This window comes from Gorilla gorilla, chromosome 12 (assembly GCF_029281585.2).
Source record: "Gorilla gorilla gorilla isolate KB3781 chromosome 12, NHGRI_mGorGor1-v2.1_pri, whole genome shotgun sequence".
Classification (NCBI taxonomy): Eukaryota; Metazoa; Chordata; class Mammalia; order Primates; family Hominidae; genus Gorilla; species Gorilla gorilla.
Genome location: NC_073236.2, coordinates 35,543,134 through 35,555,445, shown reverse-complemented (window position 1 = coordinate 35,555,445; position 12,312 = coordinate 35,543,134).

Below are 12,312 nucleotides of genomic sequence, written 5' to 3'. Positions count from 1 at the left end.
TACCACAGAGTTAAATTCACCCTTAAAATATAGACCAATCCCAGAAATTAGGTCATCGCAGACGACTAAAACATTTGCTCCCACATGGGCAGGTTGGAAAAAATAGAAGAACAAATGTTTATATTGATAGTATAAATAAATGTGATTGGGGCTAGTCCACAAAATTTGAATGCTTTAGGAACAGGCTTCTAACCCTGACAAATGCCTGTAAAAGTTGGGTAACAAAGACATTTTAGATGCTTTGCTATCTTAGCTATAGTAATAGTAAAAGGTCATTCAAATACAAAGACTCAGATCCTAATGGCAGTGTTTGGGCTGACCACTGTGCTAAAGAAACAAGATCAGCCTATAGAAACACTCCTGTGATCTCACCGGTCTTGAGAAATTCAGAGGCTGCTATTAGTGTCAGGACAAGCCCCTGGTTTGAAAAAAGAAAATGGGGAAAGTTCTGATGCCTTTTACATCTTAGGAGGGCCAGCTGATGTCATCAAAAAAGGTGACAGTGGAATCTAACAAAAATTCTTCATGATATTACCCATAATTAGATAGCTGTAAAAATAAATTGGCAACAATATTAATTAAGCCAGGTAATTTTAGAGGTATTGCCAATAATGGTTACAAAACATCCCCCTGTGAATGAAATCCTGATAAAACATTTAAACGTAGACGTGAGCAGAACTAGAGAGCTTGAAGGCCCTTCAGACCCCTCCAAGTGGACTCCATACAAATGCCTTCTGCCGTGGATTATAAATACATTCTGGTTATTGTTTGTTTATATTCACTGTGGATTGAAAATTTCCCTGCCAGAGAGTGACAAAAACTGCTTGATTTTGTTTTCCAACCTGGAAAATCCCCACTTAACTTCTAATGACAGAGATACTCCTTTTTCCAGACCAATGCTGTGGTTTGTTTGGCCCTGCTGAGTCTCTTGTTGAAATATGATCCCCAGTGTGGAAGGTGGGGCTTGGTGGAGGGGATGGAGCCCTCGTGAATGGCTTGGTGCCATTCTCATGGGACTAAGTGCTCACCCGTAGTTCCCACAAGAACTAGTTGTTGAAAAGAGCTTGGCACCTTCCCCCACCTCCCTCTTCCTCCCTTTCTCACCGTGTGGTCTGCACGGGGCTCTCCTTCACCTCCCCCAGGAGTGCACCCAGCCCGAGGCCCTCAGCAGAAGCCGATGCTGCTGCCTCTACAGCCTGCAGAACCCTGAGCCAAATAAACCTCTTCACACATTACTCAGCCTCAGGTGTTCCTTTACAGCAACACAAAGGGACTAAGACATACTGTTATTAAGAAACACTGAAGTTGTGCCTTTAATCCAGAGATTTCGCTGTCCTTGTTTTCTCCAGTCCTCTAGAAAAACAGAACTAATGGAATTTTTTGAAAAATAGCATACCTCTCAGAAACCTCCAAAATTCTACATCTTAAGAAATTACCATTAGCATTATATGATCAACCACCTCTAGGTCCCATGTTGCTTCTTATGAATTCATAACATGCCACTGTGTACAGTTTGAAGCTTCATCCCATCTTAGATTCTACATGATTACATTTTCTTTCCAGCTTTATCTCAACATAAATATGAACTATACAGTATATCCAAAACACACCCGCCTCTACGTGATCTACAGCTTCTGTACAAAAGGCACACAAAGACACGAAATTCATTGCTATTATAATAATATGCTCCCCATACGATCTGTGCTTCAGTGGGACACTACATCTTATTAGCCCATGTCAGGCTTATATTGGTCTGCCACACACCCATGTATATTCAGAGTGGTTAGATATGTTCAGATATTTCCAACACCCACGTCTCCAGTAATCCATTCTTTGAAAGAATACCCAGCAATCCAGCGTAAAATTATCATAGATGATTCCAAAACCTTCCAGTAGCGATCCTTGATTTGCTCTTCATGCATACTCTGCAAACTCCAGTTCCCACCAAAGGAATAAAACGACTAGGGAGAGAGTTCAAAACTAGTTGGTAATTTTAGCTGAAGCCATAAACGAGACCACTCTGCTCTGAAAGTCCAACCGACTAATCTAAGTCCATTCTTTAGAGGTATCAAGGACAGTCATATAAGCTTTATTTTCCTCTTAGCCAGCAAAGGGACAGGTCATGCCATAACAAATACTCCTGTTTTATACCTAGAAAAACACCACAGGGGAACAGGACAGTTTGTGACTATTAGAAAAAGCCTTGACCTCTAAAGCCAACCCAGCTGGCTTCTGGAACATGCGCCCATTACCTGGAGGCGCTCTAGGCCCTTGTCTTGCAGACCTGTTACGTCCTTGCGTTTCTCGTAATTACCTGTCAATGGTTGGCTAGTATCTCCTGTCTAGAGTTTTAGACGCTACTGCACAACATGTCTTTCATCATGTGATTCAACAACTCGCTTTACAACAGACAGGAAAAAACCATTAACTCTGGTGTAACTATAGACTGCGTTCATTAGACACTCTTGAGCCAGCCTCCACTCCAGAGCAAACCCCTGACTCCATAGACCCACCCCCCAAATAAGCTAATAACCAAGGCCCACATCCTACAATTGCTACTTCCTGACACCCTCTTAGGAGACACCCCAGCTCACTGTTGTTTGGGTCCCCCTTGCTGCAGGGAGCAACAAGCCCAGCTGCTTTAACTGCGGTGCGTTGCTGCTGCACTTCCGGGAAGGGCGTTGACCATTTGGGTGTACACATGAGTGCAGTGGCATGGATGAGTGTGGCCTGGGTTCCAGTCCTGGCTCTGCCATTTACTGATCATGGCCCTTGGGCACACTCTGCCCCTCTCAGAGCCTCAGTTTCCCTATATGCAAAACAAACATCCTCAGGAGGATGGTGTGAAACATGAGGCCGAATAAATAAGTGGTAGCACTTCCTATTGTCTGTTACTGTGGTATTCCAAAGACATTTCCCCAGTGTTAAACCCCTAGAAATGGCAACTTCCTGATGGGGATGGAACTCATTTGGCAGGGGGCATGAGGCCACCAATCTGGAGCCTCCTGAGCTCCTTGCCACTGCCTGGGGCCCCTCCTCCCATGCCCTCATCCCTCCCACCCTCACCACTGGGTCCACCGCCAGCCTGGGCTGCCATTTGCCTCAGCCCCGCCTCTCAGCAGAACTGCGGCAGCATGTCCAGGGACAAGGTTCTTAGAGGGACTGGATTTGGACCATTCCTCCCAGCCAGATATTTTGCAGCAGGGAGAGGAGGCTGCATCAGATTCCTATGCCCACAAAGCACCACCTCCTTTTCCAGTTAAGGCAATGTGGGGCTGCAAGTTTTCATGCATTCAGGATCCTTCTGCAACTTAATTCCTTTGCCGTCAGTCCCCTCCCGCTTCTCCAGAATGCATGCTCCCAGCAACTCTCACAGACCTGACCCCTGACAGTCATCGCCCACCCGGAACTCCAAAGCCAGCAGGGCTTGCTGCTGCCTAGAAAGACCTATTGCCATCATTCCCTTGTCCCTGCTCTATAAACGTCCTTTTGGGAAAAGCACTCCCATCTCCCTCCTTTCCCACACAGACAGCGCACTATGCGTGCTATTAGTCTGCCCCTTTTGTAAAAATAGGAAGTGTCAGCCGGGCGCGGTGCCTCATGCCTGTAATCCTAGCACTTTGGGAGGCCGAGGCAGGCGGATCCCGAGGTCAGGAGATTGAGACCATCCTGGCTAACACAGTGAAACCCCGTCTCTACTAAAAATACAAAAAATTAGCCGGGCTTGATGGCGGGCGCCTGTAGTCTCAGCTACTCAGGAGGCTGAGGCAGGAGAATGGCGTGAGCCCGGGAGGCGGAGCTTGCAGTGAGCCGAGATTGCGCCACTGCACTCCAGCCTGGGCGATAGAGCGAGACTCCGTCTCAAAAAAAAAAAGGGAAGTGTCACATCCACTGTAAGCAATACTCCCTCTACAAACGCACTCCCAGACTAAACCATCACGGACCTAAGAAGAGCACATGAGATCCGCAATCAACCCCGGGCTCATGGCCTCCCACGGGAGGGAAAGCCTGTGGCTCCGCTTTCAGGAGCAATGTTATGGGAAGCTATATATGGAAACTAAAATTTGGCCTTACGGTGCTACGGTGCTGTATGTTTTATAAAATTAGAATCCAGTGTCTTTTAGAGGTGGCGTGAACTTTGGAGAGTGCATGCTGGGTAGGTGCCCCATTGAGAACACCCTGAGTGGGAGGGAACCCCGCCCAGCTAGCATATGGCAGTGAACAGGGAGTGAGGGGATGGCCCAGAACCCGCACCTGGCCTCACGCAGCCAGTCGCAGCACAGAGGCCACCAGGGGTCAGTCTAGCAGCATCATAAATGAGAAAGACCCTGGTTCTTCTGCTCCATGGAGAATACCCCTGCAGTTCACTAGCCCAGCCCATGGCAGGCGGGGAAGCAGAACGGACTCTTCATAGCCACCAGCCTGTTGCCTCCTCGCCTGATGAAAATCAGACCAATACGAAATTACAGAGAGAAGGAAGAGCCATGACTTCTTAAAAAAAAAAAAATAGAGCTTCTTCTTGATCAAAGAAAACCTGCTTTAAACTTGCCAAGTGGATTAACAGTTTTCAATCATTTATTATAAATACTGTACCAACACATCGATTATAAGGAACTGGTTTTCCCCAACCATTCTGGGTTTAGCCCCATCATCAACATTGTGAATAAATATTCCTAACGTAGCCATTGCCCTGTGCTAATAAACTTTCAACAGGTAAGAAACATGGCCTCAGGTGAGATATTTTACACCACACAGACATGGAGAGTCAGGCAGAGAAGCCACATGCCTGTCACTCTATCCTTGTGGATTAGGTACAGGCCACCCGTTACTTGGGAAATTTCACCGTCAGTGTTTCCCACACTGGGGTTTTAAAATCTAGACACTTGGCTTCAAGATGCATTACAAAGACTAATAGTCATTAGTTCCTGGCAAGTGTCTGCATTAGAGTTGGCAGACATGTCCTGCCCACAGCCTTCCACACTACAAAGCAGCCATCTTCACAACAGATGGCTCGGCCAGTCACCAATAGCAAAAAAAAAAAAAAAAAAAAAAACCTCGTGCCAGTACAGGCCAGGTCCAATAGACACTCTTCTGACAGCAGGATTTTTTCACACTGAGATAAAATTCACATCAAACAAAATGCACTTTAACCATTTTAGAGTATAAAGCTCACTGCTTTTTAGTGTATTAACAATGATGGGCAACCATCACCACTCTCTCATTCCAGAACATTTCATCAACACTGCACCTCCCCCACCTCCAAAAACAACTTCCATGCCCATGAGCAGTCACTACCCACTGTCCTTCCCCTAGCCCCTGGCAACCACTATCTACCTTCTGTCTCTCTGGATTTGCCCATGCTTAACACTTCATATAAATAGAATCACACAATATGTGGCTTTTTGTGTCTGGATCCTGTCACCTAGGTAAAGTCTTTGAGGTCAGTGGCTGCTGTGGCATATGTATCAGTACTTCATTCCTTCTTATGGCTGAATAAGGCTTCCGTGTACGTATATACCACACATTTATCTACTCATCTGTTGATGGACATCTGAGTTACTTCCACTTTTTGGCTGCTATGAATAATGCCACTGTATACACAATGCATTCATGTACCAGTTTTTGTGTGAACATACGTTTTCCATTCTCTTGAGTATTACCCAGGAGTAGAATTCCTGGGTCAGATGGTTAATCTATGTTTAAATTTTTAAAGAACTGCCAAACTGTTTTACAAAGCAGCTGCACTTTGTAACATCCCCACCAGCAATGCACGAGTGATCTGACTTCTCCACATCCACTCCCACAGTTGTTTTTGCCCATTTTTCCTTTACATTTTTTTTCTTTTGGAAGTGCTATCTCATTGCATTTCCCTAATGATTAATAATGTTGAGAATCTTTTCATGTGCTCATTAATGAGTCATTGGTATGTCTTAAAGAAATGTTTGTTCAAATCCTGTGTCCATTTTTTACTTAGACTGTCTTTTTATTGTTGATTTATACAAAGGTCTTTATATATGTTGGATGTAGATTCTTCCCCAATATATGATTTGCAAGTACTCGGCCCATTCTGTGAGTTCTCTTTTCAATTTCTTGATACACTTTTCTTGTACAAAGAGTTTCAATGTCATGAAGTCCACCTTCTCCATTGTTTTCTTTTGTTGCTGCTGCTCTTGTGTCTTAGTCTGTGTGTGCTGCTGTCAACAAAATGCCTTAGACTGGGTAATTCATCAACAACAGAAATGTATTTCTCCCAGCTCTGGAGGCTGGGAAAACCAAGATCAAGGCCACTCCTGTCCAGGTGTGTCACCAGCAAAATCTGCCAAGCCCTTAACCTCCTCTGAAAGTTCTGCTCACCTCCTTGCTGAAGCCAAAACTTAAAAACACAGGTCTATAAATTGTGGCATAGACAACGTTGGTTGTTCTTGAGCAAGAGACCTTCCGTTGTATTTTAATCCTCACTGGACTTACAGAAAGTAACTGTATATTTTGTGGCGGTGGTGGGTTTTTTTAAGCTATTTTTAAAATTGTAGTAAAACATATTTAACAATATTTGTCATTTTAACTTTTTAGGTGCACAATTCAGTGTCAACTACATTCACAGTGTTGTGCAACCATCACCCCTATCTATTTCCGAACTTTTCCATCATTCCCAACAGAAACTCTGTAAACGTGAATCCTCGATTCCTCATTGCCTACTCCCCCCAGCTCCTGGTAACCTCTATCTGCTTCCCGTCTCTATGAATTTGCCTGTTCTAGATATTTCCTGTAAGTGGAATCACACAATGTTTGTCCTTTTGTGTCTGGCTTCTTTCACTAGCATATTTTCAAGTTTCCTCCATGCTGTAGCAGGCAAGAGAGTTTCCCTCTTGTTTCGGCTGGATAATGTTCCATCAGCTGGATAATGTTCCATGGAATGTATACGCCTCATTTTGTTTATCCATTCATCATTTGATGGACATTTGGGTTGTTTCAACCTTTTGGCTATCGTGAATGATGCTGCAGTGAACATTGGTTTACTATTATCTGAGACCTTGTTTTCAATTCACTGGGGTGTATACTTAAAAGTGAACTGCCGGGTCGAATGGTCAGCCCATGTTTAGCCTTGTAGGGAAACATCAAACTGCTTTCCACAGAGGCTGCACCATCTCACATCCCCACCCACAGTGTGTGAGGGTTCCAATTTCGCCACACCCTCAGCAGCCGTAGTTACGGTGTGTGCACATGGCCATCCTAGGAGGTGTGAGGTGTGGCTTGTCACTGTGGTTTTTATTTTCATTTCTCTTATGATTAGTGAAGTTCACATTTCATGTGTTTGTTAACCATTTGTATAGCATCTGTGGAGAAATGTCTGTTCAAGTCTTTTGCCCAGTTAATTGAGTTGGATATTTTTTTGTTGTTGGATTGTAGGAATTCTTTTTGCATTCTAAACACTAAATCCTTATCAGATAAATGATTTGCTAACATTTTTCCCATTCTCTGGGCTACCCTTTGATGATGTCCTTTAATTTAAAAATTAAAAGGTTTTTTGGCCAGGCACAGTGGCTCATGCCTGTAATCCCAGCACTTTGGGAGGCCAAGGCAGGCGGATCACCTGAGGTCAGGAGTTCGAGACCAGCCTGGCCAACATGGTGAAACCCCATCTCTACTAACAAGACAAAAATTAGCTGGTCATGGTGATGGACGCCTGCAATCCCAGCTACTCAGGAGGCTGAGGCTGGAGGATTGCTTGAGCCCAGGAGGCAGAGGTTGTAGTGAGCCGAGATCGCACCACTGCAGTCCAGCCTGGGGGACAGAGCGAGACTCCATCTCAAAAAAACAATAAAACAAATAAAAATTAAAAACAAAAAGTAAAAGATTTTTATATTGATCAAGTTCAGTTTATCTATTTTTCTTTTATTGCTTGTGCTTTGAGTGTTATACCTGAGAATCCACTGCGAAATCCAAAAATATTTACCTCTTTGTTTTCTTAAGAGTTTTACAGTTTGGGCTCTTATATTTAATATTTAGGTCATTGATCCATTTTAGTTAGTTTTTTTATATGTGTGAGATAGAGGTCTGACTTTTTGTTTGTTTTGTTTGTGGAAATCAAGTTGTCCTGGCACCATTTGTTGAAGGGATTATTCTTTACCCCAATGAACAGACTTTGCAGCTGTGTCACCTTCCCTGGATCCTTCCCTGTTATTCTCTGTTCTCTTTTTCAGACCATGGAGAAGCTCTCCTCCCTCTGGCCCATGAAACCTTTCAGGAATTTGATGGATCAGCTATCACATTCCCCTGGCCCCATCCCCAGTTTGCTTTCCTCCATGGAAGGAAGTAATATTTAATAAGCAGCTACTAAGTGCTAAACTAATGCATTTTTTCACTTCACATCACTACTCAGAAAGGTAAACACAGTTATTATCACCATGTGACAAATGAGAAGACTGAAGCTCCCCAAAGTTAAGTAACCTCCCTGAGATCTCACAGCCAGACGGCAGAGTCCAGGGCCTTGTCGTATTATACCGAGCTAATCTGCCAGTTTTGGTTTTTTTCACTTTGTCCACCAGGACAAAATTTTGAGTTTATTTAGCGTGTCTACAGGGTAGAGGCCATTCTCCCAGCTCACTGAGGAAGAAGGCGTTCAGGGAACGCAGAGCTAGCAATGAGTCAGAGCTGAGGGGAGCACCGGGCCAGGGCCTGCCGAGGAGCAGAGAGTGGATAGGGTTTCGCTGGGTTCAAATTCTCCCTCCTAGCTGTGTGGACTGGGGCAAGTCAGGCCACCTCCCTGAACTTCCGGTGCCTCATCTGTGAAATGTTTACAGATGGTGAAATTGGACTTTCATTCAAGATGGAAGACCAAGTACACATAGAAACCATTCTTCAAACACTTAGCAATGACAGGAAAATACCAGGTACACAAGAGACCACTGCAGAGGTGCCCAGAGACAAGGGTTGAAGCCCCCCACCGCCTACCCATTAGGAGGCTAGTACCAATGCAGGGCCCCCAATGTATGAAGCCAAGAGCACAGGCTCTCATATACAGCCCTTACAAGATACACATGCAAGAAATATTCTGAAGAGACAGTGGATTCACAACCACTTCATGAAATTTCCACAAACTCCCCAACTGGAAGAATTTACGTCTGAGGAAATAGAGAATAACAGTGCAACCTTAAAAGAATTTTACAATAAATATATTAAAAACTCAAAGAGATAAAGAAGGGAATAACAGCCATAAACAAGAACAGGAGGCCGGGTGCAGTGGCTCATGCCTGTAATCTCAACACTTTGGGAGACCGAGGCGGGTGGATCACCTGAGATCAGGAGTTCAAGACCAGCCTGACCAATATGGTGAAACCCTGTCTCTACTAAAAATACAAAAATTAGCTGGGCATGGTGGCGGGTGCCTGTAGTCCCAGCTACTCGGGAGGCTGAGGCAGGAGAATCGCTTGAACCCAGAATGTGGAGATTGCAGTGAGCCAAGATCGCGCCATTGCACTCCAGCCTGGGCAACAAGAGCAAAACTTTATCTCAAAGAAAAGAAAGAACAGGAGACTATGAGACAAAAGCAGGCAGATATAAGAAAGAACCAGGAGCTCATATGTGAAAAGTATTGTTGCTAGAATAAAAACTCCGCGGAAGCGGAAGTGGAGAGCCAGAGGTGGGAGGGATTTAACAAGGCCACATGGGATTTTAGTGGCAGCCATGGAGCCAGAACCAAGGCCTAACTCAGGAGTTTGGTTCCGAGGAGGATGAATGTATGTGCTTTCTTCTCCCCTTTTTTTCTTTCCCATTTCTCTCCCTGAAGTATAAGGTTGGTGCTGAGCTGAACACCACAGCCCCTTCCTAAATGAGAAACAGGGCTTCCATGCCTTGATTGGGCAGGGTGGGACAAAGAGTTTCGCCTCAAGATGGAGAGCTAACAACCTCTGTCCTCTAGAACATGAATTAAACAGAACCTTAATGTCTACAGAGGAGTTTGTTAAATGAAGCCCAGAAAAGCTGCCAATAGAGTTGCCTCTTACATATTGGCCATGGGATAGTGGGTATGTTGGGTCTGTAAACCAAGTCCTCAGAGCCTTGGTTTCCTCAACTGTAAAATGGGTTCAAGAGTCCCCACCCCAGGCAGATGTTTTGAGAATTAAACAGGAAGTTGTGTGTTTGAGGCACCCAGCACATCAGAATTGCCACAAATACCTTCCTGGGGCTTCACAGCCCTCTAATTTGAGCTCAGAGATACCTCAGACAAGGACAAAGCTACAGGCACATGGGACCCCAGCCTCCAACAGAGAAGAGAGGAATTTGAAACCCTGAAGGGACAAAAGGTGAATGGAAGCAGAACAGGAAACTGATTCACCATATCCTCACCCATGTGGCCACAGGGCAGCCCACGCCCTTGGCCTTTTGCTCAGAGCAAAGGATGGGGCCTGAGAAGAGGCGAGCTCTGTGCTGGGCATGAGGCCATGAGACGTTCACAGCAAGAGGTGGCATCTGTCGAGTTGGCACACATCTGAAAACACTGCTCAACTTCGCCACTTACAAGAGAAATGCTAATTTGTCTTAATTTACACAGTAAGATATTTTTCCCATCTAAAATTCAAAAGTGTTTTTAAAATGGTAAAACCCAATGCTAGGAAGCCGTGGACCTGGTAGATGGGGATGTTAGTTGCTTCCTGGCCAAGCAGTCAGGAAATATGAAACAAAGAGGATGTTACTCACCTCCCATCTTGATCACCGCACCAGGCCTTGCGTTTTCTTCCCATTTCCAAACTCAGCCTTCCAGCCCCGCCAAAACCTCTCTTTGTTTCCAGAAGGACATTCTCTCCCACTACACACTATTCCTGCTCCCTGGGATACTTTCTTAACGGTCCCCAACCAAATGTCACTCACCCTTCAGAACTCAGCTAAGGCGTTCCCTCCTACAGGAAGCCCACCAGATTGGCCCCTCTCAGCTGGCTCAGGAGCTTTTCTGGACCTCCAGGGCCCAGTGGGCTGCCACCATGCCAGTGGTTATCACCCTGAGCCTGTGTGCCTCGTGACACACATGTCTGGAATAGGCACATGATCAATAGAGGAGGAGTGAGATATTTGGAGAAGAGGTGTGCTCTGTATGGTCTTGGAATGGTAAAGGGAATGGGGGTCAAGGTTGGTGTCAGCAGCTGGAAAACCTTTCTAAGAATTGTAACTCACCAGCCCAGGCTGCGTTGAGAGGTAATGGATGAGCTGCCCATCACTGGAGGTGTGCAAGCAGTGATCAGAAACTGCGTCCCTCAGCCCCTCTCCTCCATACCCAGGGAGCCTGGGCAGGGAGCTTTCCTAGCGGACATCACCCGGGAGGGAACGGGGAGCTTTCCTCGGGGACATCACCCGGGGGGGACGGGGAGCTTTCCTAGCGGACATCACCCGGGAGGGAACGGGGAGCTTTCCTAGGGGACATCACCCGGGGGGACGGGGAGCTTTCCTAGGGGACATCACCGGTGGGGACGGGGAGAGCTTTCCAGGCAGCGGCAGCGGTGAATGCAGAGGCCCAGAGGGGAGTCCGCGTGGGCGCTGGAAACCCTGGAGGAGGGTGAAGGGGCTTGGTCAGAGCCGCCAAGAGAAAAGATCCTGCAAGCACCTTGCAGGGGACTGTTGGGAAAAAGCTGAGTGTTGGGAGGGAAACTGAGATAGGGCTTGCATGACTGAAATAATGGCCTCTGGAACGTATCTAGACTTGCTGGCTCCTTGCTTCTAGCCTTCCTAGGCTCCTAGATCGATTGTATTCCCATTATCTCAAGTAGCAGAACATGTTCCGTAGAAAAGCTAAACCATCACAGCTGTAAATCATGTGCTTAATGCAACGTGTCCTTTTGACCTCCACATTCTCACCACCTGTTTCTTTGTTGGATTACAAATAAATACCGTGGGCTCCCAGAGCTCAGGGTCTTCGCAGCCCTCATGATGGCGATGACCCCCTGGTGTCCCACTTTTATCTCTCAAACTTTTTCTCAATCCTTTGACTCTGCCGGACTTTGTCACCCCCACACGACCTGGTGTTGGGTCTGATCACCCCAACAGGGGACAGGAATGGGGACCTGGAGGTGAGGGCCTGAGGTCGTGCTGCTAGCGGAAAAGGAGACGTGCAGAGGTGAGGCAGGCGGTGAGGGCGGGATTGACCCCAGCTGGCCTCGGCCTGGGGAAACATCGCCACCTGGAGAGTGCTCTGCGGAACTGCACCCTCTTTCGTTGGTTCCTCAGCGGACATCTCTGGTGGGTCCGTTAGCGTTCCCAATGTACTTGACACCCATTTTTTAATGCCTCCTTCTTATAAAATAAGATTGCTTTCATCAGTAA